The sequence below is a fragment of the Apis cerana genome, linkage group LG4 (assembly GCF_029169275.1).
Source record: "Apis cerana isolate GH-2021 linkage group LG4, AcerK_1.0, whole genome shotgun sequence".
Lineage (NCBI taxonomy): Eukaryota > Metazoa > Arthropoda > Insecta > Hymenoptera > Apidae > Apis > Apis cerana.
In genome coordinates, this window is record NC_083855.1 from 9099292 (window position 1) to 9112386 (window position 13095).

General features: G+C 37.1%; 1 protein-coding gene across 5 annotated transcripts in view; it reads right to left on the reverse strand.

Moving 5' to 3' along the window:
* LOC107999044 (EGFR adapter protein) overlaps positions 1 to 13095 on the reverse strand; it is a 232051-nt gene that overhangs the window by 134992 nt on the left and 83964 nt on the right. The window lies entirely within an intron of this gene.

Consider the following 13095-nt stretch of genomic DNA (forward strand, 5'->3'; position numbering starts at 1 on the left):
GAAGGGTGGGGGCTGCGATCATGCGCAGTGGCCGCTTCCTCAGATTCGAATTTTCACTTCTTCTTTCACTCCTTCTTTTCGCGTAATTAGCGACATTTCGCGGCCACGTTGCCCTATAATCGGTTATGGAATGCAATCGTCTACCTGGTTGACGCTTCCGTTTTCATCCCAACCTTGTTCTCGATGAAAAGCTCGATCGGCTTACGATCATCGAGAAAGGGTGGATTTCGTTTTGCTTTGCGTGTATCGGTAAGCTATTCGACGATTCCTATCGTGGTTGATTATTTGGGATTATAAATTGTAATTATAAGCTTGCCCTATGATTTTTATAATGATCTCTTTATCTTGTAATTTTCTCTAAATCGAGAAATTTTAAAAAATAAATAATCGATAAAATTCTTGTACTTCATAAAACGTGACGGATTTGATGAAAAAGAACATTTTATCGTTTCGTATTATTATATTGTTGTGAATTACAGTCTTCTTTTTTTTTTTCGATAGTATATAACGAGGTCTGGCGGTGACAGTTCCGAAATGAAATATCGAACAATGAAAAATGTTGCACAGATATGCATCAATATATAAATACATCCAACCTGATAAATCAGATTTTTGAAAAATGGGGGAAACACGAGCATTGTTCGTATCCCAACATTCAATTCGCTTTTTAAAACTAGCAGAAATTAACTATACGATGAACGACAACATTATATTGTTACACCATAGAGAGACATTAACCGGCCGCTTCTCAACAATTGATTACGCTGCTAATCAAGTTATTCAATCACGTTTCTTCTTCTCTCTCTATTTCCATCTGGTACAATCGTGGTTGATAACGATCGTGAAAAAGGAAACGACGAAGGAACTACGTCAGAAACGGAATCGATCGGCTTAATCAGGAAATTAATCTCCTGTTCTCAGCCTGTTCCTAAACGTTCGACGGTTTCACGGTTTTCGTTAGCCGCAAATTACGCGAGCAACCTCGATATTCGATGCTGGCCCACCAGAAACACTCGATCTTGGAATCAGACCGCCCGTGATTTATGCTCAACGAAGATCCTTGATAATAAAATTCTAATTAAGTCCGGATACTGTACCGTTTCGACGGTAATTCGATCAACTAGAATCGGTTCTCGTGTACACCTTGTCCCAGGTATATTCGAAAATACCTGCTCTCCATTTTCTCGCGAGCGAAAGTAATTTCCAGTCGGTATGTTGTCAATTATGGAAATTTATAACGTATTGGTAAAATAATAACGGTTCGATAATGCGAAACGATAGAACGCAACGTGCAATGATTCGTGGAAGATATATAACGTATATATGGATATTTCGTTTCGCGGGAACGGAACATTTATAGATTAAAAAAATTTCACTCTCAACGCTGGACGCAACAAATATATATGTATGTATGAGGCAACGGGTGGAAAACGGCCGCACGGATACGTTCGACCCTCGATCGATGCCAATTTAATGAATGAAACGTAATAGAATTCTTCGATACTTCGATAAAATGCAATTTGTGTCCAGATTATATGGTAAACTGCGCGCGTTCCTGCAAATTTCGAGCGACAAGAGAGATTTATTTTCCCTCCTTTCTTCTCGATATGAAAAGTAATTATTAAATTTACTCTAGCCCATCATTCTCGTAATCACAGTCAATAATCCATTCTCTATCAAACTTCGCATCTTGCACTTTCGCATCACATATTAATTCATTGATATAAAAAAAAAAAGAAAATTCTAGAAATCGTAAAAATTTTTCAGCAATTTGATTCAACAGCAGATCGCTATTTGGACGAAAGATTACTCGAACAAAGATTTTTATTCAAATGATTAAACATTACTTTAAACCTAAAGGTAGTAAATCTAAAATTAATTCGAAAAAAATCGTTACAAATTTCTCAGCGATTTGATTCAGCAATAAGTCGCTACTTGATCGAAAAATACGTGGCGATTACTCTAACAAAGCTTCGCACTCGATTAAAAGATCGACCATTATTTTAAAAGATATTTAAAATTAAATTACAAATTATTTTAAACCTTAAAAAATTTAATTAAAATTAAATAAATCCGAAAAAAATCGTTACAAATTTTTCAGCGATTTGATTCAGCAATAAGTCGCTACTTGATCAAAAAATACGTGGCGATTATCTAACAAAGCTTTACACTCGATCAAATGATCGACCATTATTTTAAACCTTAAAAAATTTAACTAAAATTAAATAAATTTAAATTTCTCAGCGATTTGATTTAGCAGCAGATGGAAAAATACGTACAATTATCTAACAAAGCTTTGCACTCGATCAAAAGATCGAACGTTGCTCTAAGTCCCGAAACAAGGTATCCGAAAGACGGTTGTAACGCGTGTGTCGGTGTTTTAGAGGGTTCCACGGGAAGTCGCTAATTATCGAGGTTTGTCTGAGTCGTCGCAGCGGCTATCGGCTCGTTTCTTTTTACCTCGAGCCTAACCTTTTCCTCCTCCTCTCACCCTCTCCCCCAACTTGTTCGACTATCCGCGCCCTTTTGCGGATCTCCGCATTCAGAGCAGCTACGCGAAACGAGAAAGGCCCCGGTTTCTGTCTCAAGCGTGTTAATTAGACGCGCCTTTGTTTCCTCGGAAGGAACCCGAACGGTGCAAATATGAACGATGAAGCGACCCTTGAAATTTTGTCTCTCGCTTCGGTATCGCGGCCGCCGACGAGCGAATTATTTATGCCGTGGGATTGTACGGAGGTTTCATAAGGGGAATCCTGTCGGTGCTTTTCGATATTGTTCGAGGCTCGATTGTGCGAGGCGAAACGTCACGTCGTCTCGACACTTTTGCCATTTTATTTTGAAATTTTTCGACAACACTTGATTACTACAAACGAGCTGGTATTAGATAAGTTTTAAACCAATATTATTTGTAAATTGAGAATTTAAGGTGTACAATTTAGTGGAAGCAAAAATGTGAAAAATAATTATATCTAGATTGGGTCCTTTTAGTTTAACTGGTTTAGGAAAAAGTGGAGGGAAAAAAGCGATGTCTCGAATAAAACGACGCATGATGAGAGAAAATGATCGCGATTGACGATACATTAATTGAAAAAAAAAAAAAAAAGAAGAAGGAAAAATTGGTTGCATGTTGGATCAATTGACATGATGCGTCGATTAATTCGTGCGTGATTTTTTGTTTCGCGTGGGTACACGTTATTCGGGGACAAAATGGATAATGAAGATAAAGTTTCAACGATAACGAGAGGAGCATTAACGAGCGGAGACCGCAAAGACCGAAAATGGAAAAACGAAGATGAACACGAAATGACACACAAACGAGTGAAATATGAAACATTGTTACTTAGGGCAAGTTTCGAATATCATTTACTCGACGTTAGTCGTCGTGAATGTTTCAGGATAATGGAAATAAAGAAATATTTTTATGTTGGCGATGAAAATATTTGAACAAGGTGATAAGTGAATTATGAATTTTAATTAATTAGTGGGTTTTTGCGGGCGGTAATAACACTGTTTTTAATTTTATGAAGGCAAGATTTCAGTATGTATGAAATATAACGTAGAAGAAAGAACGAGTTTATGATATATGCACAAAGAAAATTATTCGGTATTGCTTCAGTAAAAATATGATAGAAAATTAAAATGATTAAAATGGATGAAAATATGTAAAGGAAGGAATATGAAAAAAAAAGTATAAGAAATTAAATATTTTGTTACATGTTAGGTGTACATTATGTGACAATTAAAATTCCTTTTCATATCTGTTTTAATATTCTTTAATGCTATTATTTTAAGTATTCCATTTTAAGTATTCCATTCCAACGGCTCCTGCGATGCTGTTATTTTTATTTAAAAAAGAATCTCTAGTTTGCTTTAGCAAGCAAGAAATATTCGCGCGAAATATGCAAAAGAAAAATAAGAATATCCATTTGCGAAGTCTCCTTGGAAATGGAGAAGGAAATCGAGTTTCTATTTACGTTGTTGTTGTATCGGATAAGTTAACGAGAACTTGATGGCTCGATTTCTACTTAGATAATCGTATTAAAATAATAATTTTGGCGTCTACGATAAAATTATAATTAATACTCGTTCGCTTTTTCTTTCCGATATATTAATTACAAAAATTAAACTCGACAATGAAAATCCAAAATTATTTTCATCGTTACTTTTAATACATTAATTAATGTTGAAATTAAGCGAAAAATTATCGACAAGTCAAAGATTTAAATATTCTCACATGTGCAAAAATTGCAAATAAACTCATAATCTGTTTGCATTAATTAAAATTAACAAACTTATAAATATTAAATTGTATAAATACACCCATATTTTAAACTTTAAATACGTTTTCTCGTTTTCAGTATAAGTGTATGCAACCAAACAAAATTTGCATCAAACAAAGTAAGCGATAAAATATCGATTAATATTTAAACCGCTTTGGTCCATTTTCAATCCCGTATCTCAATAAAAACAAATTTTTAAATCCAAAATTTCCACAGTGTTAAAATTCCTTTTTAAACACTGTTCAACTTCTATTCAAACGACAATTTAAAAAAGAAAATATATTTCAATTTTACCCATCTATCCCAACTATCGTCGCTTTTAATCATGCACGCGTATATAACATATAATATCGTGTGTTTTGCATATTATTAGAGGGAAGTTGGTGCACAAAAGGGTACTCAGATATTACGTCACAATATCAGCCAAGTCTCCGTTCCTCGATTCACTGTTCACTCGCTCACTCTCTCGCTTCCTCGCCCTCGCCCCACCCTTGTCCCTTCCCTTTATTTCCTCGCTCTGCATGGAAGGTTCGAGCACGGCTGAAGTCTGACTGAGCCTACCATCAAACTCCTCCTCAAGAGCAAGCTAGATGTTTACATTTCAATTATCCGACGCCTCGTCCGTGCCATTATTAGTATTTGCATGATTTAGTAGCTGAAGAAGCATGCCGAGTCCCGAGCTATCTCTGCTTCGCCAATTATCGGAATACAATTCGATGGGATTTCGAGCTGTCTAGAGTTGCGTCTGTGAAATTCACTTGACAATGGATGCGTGCACGGGTGTTCCAATTTAAATCTTTAATCGAAGGTGTGTGTATATATATATATATACACGGAGCAGTAAATGTGAAAGAATGTTAATTATTCTTTCTTAAATATCCAGACGCAACTTTGTCATTTGTGCAGATTTAAATATTTGTTGTTAACTTGTTCCCCTGTTGAGCGTAAAAAGAATTTTTATCTGGAAGAAAATTTTAGGAGGCATAATAAAACTCGTGTCGTGCTGATATCAAGATTGTTTCTTTTATGGCATGAATTACGTTCCAACGATAATCTCGTGGAAATCTAATAAATCTTCGAATTTCCGACTAACGTGAGTTTAGGAAAAAAAAACTACAAAAATCATTTATTATTATATAAAAGTTGGCGAGGAAATTTCGCGAATTAACAAATTATGATATTAAGAAGGAAGGAAGGATCCGGTTTCCTTCTTCTTTGGATTCGCTCGAGGAATGAATTCGAATTCATTAGTCTATATTTAATCGATTAATCGGGCAATTGGAGGATCTTGGGTAGGAAAATGAAGGCGGATAAGGGAGGTGGTAGGAAAAGGAGAGAAATGAAAAGGATCTCTCTTTAGGGAGAAGAAAAACTCGGGAAACGAAACCCCGGTGTAATATTCCGGGAAATTCCGCAAATCGATGGAAGAAACGGAAACGAGCGAAAGGGAAAAACAAAGAGGGATGGAAGAAACCGGTGGCCAGGGAGGGGAGTAAAAGTGGAACATTTCTGTGCTCGTTAAAACGCGCAGCTTCAGCATCCACTGCGAACCGGAAGAAAGAAAGCCTCTCTCTCGCTGCGGAACGTGACCCGTTTCGTCTTTCTTCGATTTTTCATAGAATAACTATCGCTTCGTTCTCTTTTCAAAAAAGCTTCGCCATTTTCTTTCACCTTATTTCTCTCTCTCTCTCTTTCTCGCTCTCTTTTTTATTTCGACGATGCAAATTCGAGCAACAGTTGATCGACGAAAAATCGATATGATCGATTTCAAATGTTATCATTATTATTCTCCACTTGTTTTACGATCCGATTCGACGAAACGAAATAAATAATACAGTGTGAGAGTTCAAATTAAAAATTATTTATTGGAATTTTCGTTTAAACACTCGATGAATCGAGTATACTCGAAAACAATTTTTAACGAATATATCCCGTTTAATGGAATACACGCAGGATTCAAAGCTTTAATAATTTCTCGATTTAATTTGAAATAAAAAAAAAAAAAAAGAGAAAAAAAAACTGGAAACTGGAAATAAAATTTTCCAAGATTCCAACGTCTATATCTATCGTTGGAAAACGAATATCGTGCTTAACTTAATTAAACCTATCCAAGGACTGTTCGCTTCTGCTCGATCCCGAGTACAGATACACATTCTACCGAATGATCGATGAACCTCCTCTGGAAAAGAGAAAGAAAAAAAAAAAGATTTACCGTGCAAACGCAGCTTCTTTCACGGAACATTTCGCGATTTCATCCAACATCTAGCCTCATCTTAGGCCGTTATAAATACGCGTAGCACTTTATTCCACGGGCTTGTCAACTGTTCAAAATATCGTGGATAATCATAAATATTCGATCGAGGGGAATACGAATTACCGGACCCGTGTAAAAGAAATCTATCGTTCACGCCACATCAATCATCCCGATGCTACGTAAAACATCGATAATATTTCTATTATAATAACGTGATTTACATACGGATGAACATTCAAAACATACGAAGGGAATATTAATTACACACGCGCGTGTTTACGAAACTGCATCGTTCAATTATCGATGTGCAGCGAGCCGTGTGACGTTGGATAAAATAAAGCTTGTTACATGCCAATAAACAAAAAAAAATTTCAAGTTGTACATAATCCGATTAATGTTCAAATTTTTTTTTTATTAGAATTGTAAAACTATCGTTCGACAAAACTATTGATTTCGATTTCATAAATTTTTTCGTTCTTTAATTGAAATTTGATTGAAACGAGAAACGTTTGGGGGGAGGATAATTTGCAAGTTAGATGAAAAACAGATTTGTTTTTTTTGTTTCTACAAAAAGAAGAAAAAATATCGAAACTCTTCTTGGAAAATATTATTTTATTCAAAAAAGAAAAAGCAGACTGTTATGTATTTTTTAACAAAAGCAAAAAAAAAAAAAAAAAGTAATGTATCTTTCATAATGAAACAAAAAAAGGAAATAAAAAGAAATAGAATTTTCAATATCTTATCTCTTATCGAGAAAATTCCGGAATTTTCAACTTTTGAGATTCTTTGAAAGATTATCTTTCATCTTCCATGAAATCAAATGTAAATATTACAGACTTTCATTTCAGAGAGTGGTGACTTTTAAAAAATGTACGCGCTTTTATCCTATCTTTATGGAAAAATCGTTCACTGTCCATTACATAGATTAATCGACTTTACTAATAAATAAAGAACACACACGAATTACATTTGATATACGAGATAATCTTCCTCTCTAATCTTCTTCTCTAAGGATTACAGAAAATTTATATATTTTGCCATCTCTCGTTGCCAGGATGGTAATATCTCGCGATCTCTGGACGAATAAGCGAAAGAGGGTCAAGATTGGTCTGTAAAGATCTTCGCGATGCATCGAGACGAAGATTAAAGAGCTGTTATTCTCCCATTTTACCGGCGGAAACGAGCTCCTGAAATCGATCGTCGACCCAACAGTTTGGAATTTTACGAGGGAACCGATGAGGTCACCATAGATATTGACCAATGAATTCTTATCTTCATTCACCGTGTCCAATGACTAGATAACGACTAGATAAATTATATTCTATATCTGCCTTATTTTTTTATTTAAGAAAAAATATAATATTCGTAACGTAGAAATAAATATATTTGCACCTGTAATATTAATTTATTCGTACGTTTAATTTGAATCTTTTATCTACAAATACATCGATTTAATAGTAACGCATCGTTAAAATTAAGACCGATAATATCGCTCCGATCAATGACCGAGCATTATAGTTACTTTCCCCTACCTAGTTTTATGGATCACCAATTTCAGGGAAGGTTGAGTCATTGATATTTCGTCGACGCAGTCAAATATGACCCAATGGAAATACCATCACGCGCATCACCAATCTTTCGATACAATTTCTTAAAATGTTAATTGTTATAAATCCATCACAAATCGAGCACAAATAAATGCATGCGTCACACGTCGCGAATTCCAAAAGATAAAGATATTCATATCCTTGAAATCTTGCTTCGTTTTATTTTATCTTTTCCTTTTTTTTTTCCTTTACGTCTCGCAACGTAATAGAATCGAAATTAGGCGGAGGATAAATAATTTTCGTCACAGCGTGATCGTTAATCGGAAACGTCGGCGCAAGATACGAGCTGACATCTCGAACTTGGTCGAACGATCAAGCCGGGTATACTCGTTTTCTCCCCCAATTCTCTCACGGAAATTAGTTGGATGGAAGCGCGTTGTTCGTCTTCACGTGTCTATCTCACGGATCGACGATTTTACGAGGACTGGATCGCTGCATCATTGACCGGTGACGTTGAAATTCGAATGGGCAAACTTGACTGCTGCCAATGGCGCAGTCAGCCAATCTCCCCCCTCCCCTCCCCTCCCCCATTTGTTCCACAACTCGGTGAATATCAGATCTACCGACCGAGGTGGAATCGCTTCTCGATTCGAGTCACGGTAACTGTACTTTGCGAAGACTACGGGACCTTTAGATAAGGCTGAAAACGTGGAAGAATAAAAGTTTTATCCGACTCGTTTGTCCAATAATAGAAATAGAGGGAGGGAGAGAGAGAAAGAGAGAGAGGGAGACCGGTGAAATTGTTCGGATCTGTGATCGTAAGTGAAAATTTTATGGATCGTTTTGTTCGTTTCAGATCGTCGTCATAAATGTATAAATTCGTTCGGAATCTATACATTCCAGTGATTAAATGTCTCGTTAAATGATGTATATTTTTTTTTAATTTAAAAATCGAAGCTAACCAGATGAGATGAATTGCTTTTCTCCTACAAATTCAATAAAATCTTCGAATTAAAATTATCTAAAATTGATATTAAAAATTTGATTAGATCAATAAAATGCAAATAATAAAAATAAATCGAACGATTAATCGTTTACAAATTTTACTTTAATTAATTAATTATTTTAAACGAGACGACAAAGTTTTAAGATATAAATATATATATATATATCGAAGTTTAAGGAAGAAAAATTCTTATCCGTCCGATTCCGTACACTTTCTACACATCCGATATTGCACTGGACGTGCGATATTTTATTATATAAAAACAATAGAGGTAAACCGATATCATTGTTCGATCGTGATGTATGTATCGAACAATAATGCCTGGAACCTTTTAAACCCGACCGGGGTGTAACATGCCATTCCAGCGCCGTGTACACACCAATGGGTTAGGAAAGGCTCTTAGCAAGTGCTTTAGGTGGGCGTTTTCGACCACGATATAGTACCTTTTAACCGCGGAAAAAGGCAAAAAGTACCGGAATCTACGACCTATCTTTCCCTACGTTTTTCCCTCCTTTCACCCTTTCCTTCCAGATCTTTCTTTTCAACCGCTTCAACCTCCTCCAACCACCCCTTCCCACCCTGTCGTTTGCATCCCTCTCTCTATTTTTTTGTATCGAATCTCTAAATCTTCCATCTCGAACAGAAACAAAGGGCGGAAGATTAAACGTTGAAAGAAATTAATGATAAATTAGAGCGAATTTATGCCTTAGCGCTAGAACCTATTAAATCGGGCTACCGTGCTTTTGACAAAGTTAATGCCCGATAATTTTTATACCTAATTTCAAACGTTTGCTCGTCTATATCCAGTCCTTTGATATTTAATTTGATTCTGAGAACAGCGGATGTAAATAAAATCGGGATCTAAACATAAAATAACAGATAAAGAAATAAAATGGACGAAACAGAAGATAAATTAAATATATCTTAACGCAGTATAAGAATTATTGACTGGAAACGGTGAAACGGATCGATTTACCTTATACTCGTTCGTAATTTCCGCGCGTATCCGAGGAGGATAGGGGTCTAAGCAGAACAGGAAATACTAGAAACCGACGCTCTAAGTGCATTCGATCGCGATGTAATAGCTTTTAACTACGGAAACAAAGAAAGGTACGATTACCACCGACGCACCCTTTCATTCCTCTCTTCCTCCTCCTTAATTCCCCCCTTTCTCGCTCCTTTTAACTCCTACTCGTAACTTCTACTGGTTTTTCGGGACAAAGAGAACACTTGGCACGCATCCCTAAAATCTCAACGAGCGAGAGCGCACAGATGTCAGGTGTTCAGGGTGAATGTGACCTAATATTTCACAAAAGGATATAACAGACTTTTCCAACAGAGCCCGGTAAGGTTTCGTTGAGAACTTTTATCTCCATACTTTTTTCACCGTTACCTTTGCGCTGTGTCGTTGTTTGTAACTTTTTCAATTTACTTTTTCCGTATTAAAAATTATTATTCCGCTGTTGCGATTCTCGCTTCGACCTTAACGAGATTCGTATTGCTCGTTCTTTGTTTCCTTTGTTTTTTCATTAATATCGTATGAATTTTACAAATAAATATACTATAATATATATATATATTGAATGTTACAATATATACGTTAATTATATACGTTTCTAAACGGAAAAGAAAGGAAAAAATTTATACGTAGCGAACTCACAGTGTCTAAAAAGAATAATCGAATAAATGAAATATATCTCGAAAGAGGAGTGCTTTTCGATTCATACTTACAATGAATAATTTTTCTTCCAAAAAGCATGGAGTTTGGCTTTATAATACGTATACCGTAACACAAACACTCGATCGAATTATCATCGAACAAGGATCCAACAAATATTTAAAATAACTTGCATCCTGAACGACCCAAAACATATAAATATTTCGCTCCGTTACATCATCTCCCAAGAAAGACCAAGCTTTAAATACGGCAATAAAACCTCCAACTTATTGATATTCTTTGAGCGACGGCCAATTTCGTAGCGAACCGACTCTTAAAAACGCATTGACGCAAAAAAAAAAGAAAGAAAAAAAATATGTATGTACTCGAAGCGATACAACCACTTCATGGGATGTAAAACGACGATCTTGGCACCCACCCCGATACACGACTTTCCCCACCTTCTCGATCTTCTTTCCACCGCGCGAGACCTCCTCCCCCGCCACGTCCGCCATAAAGAAAATCCATGACGGCTCCGGTCCCGGTTTCCGGTTTTTCTCCTTCGACCACCGTCTTTCATCTTCCCTCCGCCAAACGTTCTCCTGGCATTGGTCCCCTGTCGAAGCTGCGTCGCGTTCACGCGCGTCCATCATCCCCTTTCCTCGCAGCGGGGGGTGCGAAATCTACTACGACCCACCGCGTCCAACCTCGTCCTCGGCCACGTCTCGTGATCGCGCGTACTGTGTAGTCAGAATGTGCAGTGACGCGTTTCTCTTCGAACACGCGCGTGCAAACGACGAAGGAAGAGGAGAGTCGCAGGAGATCGCCCCCCACCACCAAGTTTGACACTTCGATCGAGCTGTTTCTTCTTACGCTCAAGTTTCGATTCTTCGGGCCAAAGTTCCGACGTGGATGTTTTTGAGGTGAGAATATTGTTTTGGATTTCTTTTTTTTGTGATTCTTTGAGGATAAATAGTCTCTCGAAGAGGGACAATTCGAGGATATTTTTCAATGCGAAACGAGAAGATATTGATATACAATCAAATTTTATTATTATCATTTTGTAAAACGAAATTTTGTATTCTCTTTTTCTCTCTCTCTCTCTCTCTGAGCGCGTTAGAACTTCATAATGAAACTTTTTATTAAAGCAGACAAACGCGGAAGCAGTGGTAAAACGACGTAACTTTCGGAACGGGGTCAGTGCAAGTACAAATGCCAGGGTATATAAATCTTTTTCATTACGTTTCGTATCGAGTTTCACTAACGTATATACACGCACCCCTCGAAAACTACCACTACCACTTATTCACTTGGTTCCACAACGAAGTCGTAATTAACGAATAAAAATATTTTCCATAAATTTCAAAATCTCCTGATCGACATCGTATCCAGGTCGCTATTAATAGACGGTTCCGAGCGAAATTATCGTGCACGCTCTCGCGTAAATTTATATCCCCGAGGAGAAGTGGCACACGTCTAGGAGATACGTATTAATCCCGAGGTAAACGTATCGAGCGCGGTTGATGTTTCAAGGGCGCTGAACACACGCCAAACAAGCCGGCCCCGTTCCGTTTCCCAACCTCCTCCCCCCTCCCACCTGGCGGATCGTGTATACCTGCCTGAATCGCTTCGTAAATACTAATAAAAGTGCGAGGGTGCAGAGGCCGTATCTAAAATAAATTGAATCGTGCGCGGACACACGAGGAGGAGGGAGAGGTGTTCCGAAGAGGCCGGCGTTCGTGTAAATTTCAGAGTCTCGGGCCCACGGTTCCAAAGGAGAGGATCGAGGGAGGAGGGAATAATTTTTCTTTTCCGACTCGCCGCCAACAACGCGTTAATCTCGACCGGTCCGAGTGCACGCGAGGTTAATCGATACGGGCGATAAAAATGTTTCGTTTCGAGGATATTTTCTTCTTTTTCTTTTTTTCCTTCGTCGAGGAGCGTCGACGTAATCGATCGTTGTTCCGTCTCGATAATTTGCTAATTTTCCCGATTTTGTTGTTTTTAATCCCGTTGGATTTTACAATTTATTTCCTTTTTTTTTTCTTCTAGAAACGAGAAAATTGAATCTAGATCGAAAAATCCAAGTGTATAATATCGTGAAAAAACAGGATAGGTAACGTTAACGTTACACATCTGATTTTTCGAGAGAGATTATAAATAATGCGTAGCCGAAATGAAAACGTTGAAAAGGGGCTCTTTATTTCGCGAGAAACATTTCTGGCTTCGTTTTCAGCTAGTTATAAATTTTTCACGACACGGTGTATACGTTTCTTCTCTATTAACTTTCTAATTCTTTTTTTCCCGGAAAAACGAGAGCTTTTAATCATTTTAGTTGTATCTCCAAACAG